Genomic DNA, 7397 nt, shown 5'->3' with positions numbered 1-7397 from the left:
CAATGACAAAGGTTTGATGAGAAGCACAAAGAATTCAGCGATGACCCAAGGAATGTACGGTTTGGCTTGAGCACCAATGGAATAAATCCCTTCAATGAGAGGATGAGCGACCACACCACATGGCCAGTGATCTTGACCATGTACAACATCCCAACATGGTTGTGTCAGAAGAGGAAGTACCTTCTCCTCACTATTCTTATTTCTGGCCCTAAACAACTAGGCATTGATATAGACATGTTCCTCGAGCCTTTGATGCAAGAAATAGAGAGGCTATGGAGGCATGGGGAGCAGATGTATGATGCATTCCGAAAGGAGGACTTCATATGTAGAGCAATAATATTTGTTACTACCAATGATTATCCCACGCTGTTTGCTTTATCTGGATAGATCAAAGGAAAGATGGGATGCTTGGTTTGCTTGGATGGTACTACATGGGTGTACCTAGATGCATCCAAGAAGATAGTTTACCTAAGGAACCAACGCTTCTTAAAGATAAGTCACAAGTACCACAGCAAATTGTTCTTTAGATTTTATGACAATGCCCCAAAGATAGAACCCCCTCTGGAGAGACGTCATAACGGAGAACACGTGTACAGAATGGTGAAAAACATACGCGTCGTCTATGGAAAAAAGAATCCGGATAGGACGAACAGAGATAGAAGCACATCTCCTGTCGAAGGCGTACCTTTCAAGAAACAATCGATCTTCTTTCAGTATCTGCCTTATTGGCCAGACTTGGAGGTCCCCCATGCCATTGATGCTATGCACATGCAGAAGAATATCTTTGAGAGTCTCATTGCTACCTTGATGGACACAGGCAAGTCAAAGGATGGTCTGAAAGCACGGAAATACATGGTGCAGCTAAATATGATGCCACAGCTTCACCCGGTAACTGAGGCTAATGGAAAATACACTCTGCCCACAGCGTGCTTCAACCTAACACTAGACGAGAAGAGAGCTATATGCACTTTCCTGAGGGGGATTAAAGTCCCGACTGGGTTTTCAGCAAATGTTAAGAAGCTAGTGTCGATGAAGGACTTGTCAATAACACACTACAAGGCTCACGATTGCCATGTGATGCTGACAATGTTTCTACCTATTGCAATCAGGGCTATAAAGCCAGAGTTCTTGAAAATGGCCATCACCCGCATGTGCTACTTCTTTTCAAAAATCTCACAGAAGATGATTGGCAAGCAAGAGCTGAGTGACCTACATAAATTTGTGGTGGAGACACAAAACCAACTGTAGATGTGTTTACCTCCTGCTTTTTTTTGATATAATGCCATATCTCATGATTCACATGGTTCATCAGATACAGGCACTGGGCCCTTGCTACTTGCATGAAATGTGGTCCTACGAGTGGTTCATGTCAGTTCTAAGTCGATACGTGCATAATCAAGCATACCTAGAGGACTCCATGATAGAGGTTACAGTACTAAAGAAGTCGTCGAGTGCTGTCAAGAGTACCTAAAAGTACAGAAAGGGATTGGTAAACCCGATTCTCGTCACAAAAGTAGGCTAGCCGGGAAGGGCACCAGTGGTAGAAAAGTGTTCATCAACCATGATTACAAAGAGGTGAGTCAGGCGCATTATAGTGTCTTGCAGAGTACACAACTGATACAACCATACATTGATGAACACTTGGCTACCATTATGGCGGAGAGAAATGGTTGTTCGAATGATTGGGTCATGAAACAACACAAGCAATGACTAACTACATGGTTGAAGGACCAAAACATACCGCCTGGAGAAACCACAGACTCTATTACCATCAGTAGGTTGGCAGAGGGGCCATTGAGACAGGTGACATCTTGGAATGCTTATGACATCAATGGATATACGTACTATACCCACACAAAGGATAGTAAATATGTCAACCAAAACAGCGGCATTCGAATAGAGGCTCTCGATAGATTAGGGGCGAAAGATCCAATACTTTGGCATCATTGAAGAGATATGGGAACTTGACTATGAAAGGGATATAACGGTGGCCTTATTTCGATGCCGCTGGATCAAACAACACCAACTGAACGAGATCGGATTGAGAGTCATAGACCTCAAGAATCTAGGCTACCAAGATGACCCTTGAGTGCTCGCTTCATGTGTCGCACAAGTTTTCTATATGTCTGACCCACAAAGTAACCTCCCCCGAAGAAGAAGACAAAGCACATGGTTGCATCCGAGAAACAACACATTATTGGAGTTGATGGCGTGGACGATGTTGAAGCTTACAATAACTACGATGAGATGCCACTATTCACAGACTTTCCTAAGAAGATCAGTGTTGTGGAAAAGAACCTCCCCAAAGACATATTGCCATGAGAACGAAAATATGTCAAGGGAAAAGTCGTTACAGTGGGCTAGCTAGTTGTTGAACGTGGAATATTTGTGTAAGTGTGTGTTTGTAAGACTTCATTTATGCATGCGTGTGAGACTATATATTTATGTACGTGTGTAAGACTACATATTTTTATATGTGTGTGAGACTATATTTATGCATCTGTCTGAGACTACCATTTGCAACATTCAGATGACTCTATTTGAACATCCACTCTATTACTACTAAAACTTTATGAAATCACTTAACACTTTATGAAATGAAGAAATGACCAAAATAAAAGTAGGAGATCTTGATGAGTTATACAACTTTTATATTCATCACCTTTACAGCTAAAATCATTTAGTGTTTGAAAATCAGGTTTGAAGTTGTCATTTTCTGAAATTTAAAATTTGAATTGTTCAAAATTAGTGACAAAGATAGATGACTAGACTAAAATGATAGAGCATGGTTTTAGAAAATTTTAGAAAAAAAACCAACACATTTGGAGTTAGTATGAGGGAGAAAAACTAGTTACAAGTTTCAGCCACAGATTAAAAAGAGAAATCACACTTGTTCATCATTGATCATCATGAACAGTTGTGATTTTTCTTTTTAATCTCTGGATAAAATTTGTAACTAGTCTTTCTCCCTCATACTAACTCCAAATGTGATGATTTTTTTCCTAAAATTTTCTAAAATCTTGCCCTATCAAGTTAGTGTGTTGATTTGGTCATTCTTTTTATTTGACAAAGTTTGAGCACTTCAAATTTTTAAATTTAAAAAAAATGACAAGTTCGAACGAGATTTTCAACCATTAAATGATTTCAGCTAAAAAAGTGATGATTACCAAAGTTGTATAACTCATCAAGATCTACAACTTTTATTTTGATCATTTCTTCATCTGACAAAGGATAGTAAACATTGTTTACAAATCAATATGTTTCTCGTATAGTTCATGAAACTATGAGTCATATGTGAATTTATGAACAATGTTTACTAATACTTTGTCACATGAAAAAGTGACCAAAATAAAAGTTGTAGATAGTGAGGAGTTCAATAACTTTTATGTTCATGACTTTTATCGTTGAAATCATTTAAGGTTTCAAAGTCTTGTTTGAAGTTGCCATTTAATGAAATTCAAAATTTTAACTGTTCAAATTTGGTCAAATGAAAATATGATCAAAATAAAATTGTACATATTGATGAGTTCTACAACTTTGGTATTTATGAGTTTTTCATCTGAAATTATTTACTCTTTCAAAATATTGTTTCAAGTTGAAATTATTTGAATTTCAAAATTTGAATTGTTCAAACAAAGTCACATGACAAGATGACCAAAATAAAAGTTGTACATGTTGATGAGTTATACAACTTTTATGTTTACAACATTTTCATTTTATTTCATTTAATGTCATAAAATTATAGTCGAAGTTTTAAAATTCAAATTTTAATTTTATTTTTTTTTGTTTTCTATATTGTTTTGACCACAATTGTTTATATATATTTCTTCATATATTGAGTAATACAAAATATTATATTTGTGCATATACACAAATTTTTTTATATTACTTTGTGTTTTTATGATATAAAAAATATAGAATTTATAATTTAAAAAATAGAAATTATTTGTAGGGGCGGCTGGATCAGGAACCGCCCCTACAAATACATTTATAGGGGCGGCTGGATCAGGAACCGCCCCTATAAATCATCCCGACTATATATTCAAGGCTGCACACGGGAGTTGCCTGTTGGGCGCTCTCTTCTTCTCCGACGCCGTCAGGCTACCTCCCGGACCTGTCCCGACGCCGGCCCCGCGCGCCCCCTCCCCGCACCCGCGCGCTCCCTTTCCGCACCCGTGCGCCCCCTCCCCGCACCCGTGCGCCTGCTCCTCCCCGCCCTAGGGTTTCCGACCGTCCGATGGTGCGCCTCCCTAGGGTTTCCACCTCCAGCCCCCGCCGCCGACGCCCGTCCGCTCGCCTCCACACCACCGCCCCCACTGGCTGCCCAGCCCCGGACACCGCCCGTCCCGGTGGTTGGCCCCGACCGGCTGGCCGCCCCAGGACAACCATCGGAATCATCACCGAACATATCCAAAAGGTGTCTCCTTCCACCCTCCCCTTCCCTGAGACCCTGAAGATCCAAAACATGCTTTGTTTTTCTTTCTAGATGCTGGGTTGGTTCCAATTAGTGGATTACTAGAGATGCTATGTTTTCATTTCTAGATTTCTTGGTGAATTTTACCAGCTTTGTTTGAAGTGGATCACACCTTCACCGTAGCCAGGGAACCCTCAAGAAAGCAAACCGAAATAAAAATCTCTCCACTTCCTTTTGAAGTAGTATTTTGTTTGGAGTCATCCAACAATGATGTGATGTCATATCTGGTTGGATTATTCTTGATTTTAGTTTACATGTTTGTATGAAAGTAGGTTAGCTGTCAATGAGTTTTTATTGTGGTATAGTGCCAGCTATTAGTAGATTATAACTTGTGTGGGGAACGCGACTTTCTTCTAATAGGCTACTTTAAGCGCGTTTAGTGAATGTCTGAAATGTTTTATCTAAAGCACCTGCACTTGGTTGGTTTCATTAAGGATCGGTAGCATGTATGAACCATTGTTTCTAGTTGGCATGCAACCCTGTTTGTCCAGGTAAGAACTCTGAAAAATGTGCATGTGTCGATAGATCAGAGCCTCGAGGATCAGAGCAAAACTAAGGGCGTGTGTCTCTGTAGTGTGTACTCAGTTAGCTAGTACTCAGTTAGTACTGTTTGGTCTCATATGCATCAGTTGCATCAGTTGTGTAGAGGATCTGAGCCACCTTTTAGTTAGCTAGTACTCAGTTAGTTCTGTTTGGTCTCATATGCATCAGAAGCTGTTTGGTCTTAGTTCTCAACTCTGAAGGAAAGCCACCTTTTAGTTAGCTTGCTTTGTTAAGTTTATTAAACAGTTCTGACCCCCTTCCTATTGGCATTAAATTTCTTTGCTTTGTTGTGTTTACCAAGCTATTTCAGGTGTCGATCTATAGCATGTTTTAGTCTAGTGCTATTTATGCAACTTTAACCTGTATGATAAGATCAAATCTGTCATTATAGCACCTGTGAAATGAGATGACTCATCTAGTCTGGTCTCCACTTAAACTCATTATAGCACCAGACTTGACTTTTGTTGACACATTTATAAAGTGCTATATAATCTGTCACATTTATAAAGTGCTATTCCTACTGCTGCTCTCCTTTCAGTGATGCTCCTACTACTACTCCTAAGTGTCTACCGCTCTTACTCCACTACTACCACTCTACTGCTACACTTACTCTACTCTACTACTTTCTACTTACTACTACTACTTGCTACTCCTAAGTGGCTGCTTCTCTTACTCTATTACTACCACTCCTTCTCTGTTTTTTGCTTATATACTACTGGTGTGTAGTGGCTGTTGCTACTACTTAACTCCTACTACTACTCCTACTAGTACTCCACCTGCTCCTACTACTACTCCTTCTCTGTTTTTTGCTTATATACTGCTAGTGTGTAGTGGCTGCTGCTGCTGCTGCTGCTACTACTACTACTACTACCACTACTCCTCCTCCTACTCCTCCTCTTACTACTCCTACTACTCCTCTTACTACTCCTATTACTCCTCATCCCTGTACTTGCTACTCCTATTGCTGCTCTTCTTTCAGTGATGCTCCTACTACTATTCCTAAATGGCTGTTGCTCTTACTCTACTACTACCACTCTACTGCTACACTTACTCTACTCTACTACTTTCTACTTACTACTACTTGCTACTCCTAAGTGGCTGCTGCTCTTACTCTACTACTACCACTCCTTCTCTGTTTTTTTGCTTATATATTGCTGGTGTGTAGTGGCTGTTGCTACTAATACTACTACTCCTACTCCTACCACTACTCCTACTAGTACTCCTGCTCCTACTACTACTCCTTCTATGTTTTTTGCTTATATACTGCTAGTGTGTAGTGGCTGCTGCTGCTGCTACTACTCCTCCTCCTCCTACCACTCCTCCTCCTCCTCCTACTCCTCCTACTACTCCCCTTACTACTCCTACTACTCCTCCTCTTACTACTCCTATTACTCCTCCTCCCTATACTTGATACTCCTACTGCTGCTCTTCTTTTAGTGATGCTCCTACTACTCCTCCTAAGTGGCTGCTGCTCTTACTCCACTACTACCACTCTACTGCTACACTTACTCTACTCTACTACTTTCTACTTACTACTACTACTTGCTACTCCTAAGTGACTGCTGCTCTTACTCTACTACTACCACTCCTTCTTTGTTTTTTGCTTATATATTGCATGTGTGTAGTGGCTGTTGCTACTACTACTACTACTCCTACTCCTACTAGTACTCCTCCTGCTCCTACTACTACTCCTTCTCTATTTTTTTGCTTATATACTGCTGGTGTGTAGTGGCTGCTGCTGCTGCTGCTGCTACTACTACTACTACTACTACTCCTACCACTCCTCCTACTACTACTCCTCCTCCTCCTCCTCCTCCTCTTACTACTCCTACTACTCCTCCTCTTACTACTCCTATTACTCCTCCCTGTACTTGCTACTCCTACTGCTGCTCTTCTTTCAGTGATGCTCCTACTACTACTCCTGAGTGGCTGCTGCTCTTACTCCACTACTACCACTCTACTAGTACACTTACTCTACTCTACTACTTTTTACTTACTACTACTACTTGCTACTCCTAAGTGGCTACTGCTCTTACTCTACTACTACCACTCCTTCTCTGTTTTTTTGCTTATATACTGCTGGTGTGTAGTGGCTGTTGCTACTACTACTACTACTACTACTACTACTACTACTACTACTACTACTACTACTACTACTACTACTACTACTACTACTTAACTACTACTACTCCTACCACTACTCCTACTAGTACTCCTCCTGCTCCTACTACTACTCCTTCTCTATTTTTTTGCTTATATACTGCTGGTGTGTAGTGGCTGCTGCTACTACTACTACTACTCCTCCTCCTCCTACCACTCCTACTACTACTACTCCTCCTACTACTCCTCCTCCTCTTACTACTCCTACTACTCCTCCTCT

This window comes from Miscanthus floridulus, chromosome 1, assembly GCF_019320115.1.
Source record: "Miscanthus floridulus cultivar M001 chromosome 1, ASM1932011v1, whole genome shotgun sequence".
NCBI lineage: Eukaryota > Viridiplantae > Streptophyta > Magnoliopsida > Poales > Poaceae > Miscanthus > Miscanthus floridulus.
Note: the sequence above shows the minus strand (reverse complement) of the source record.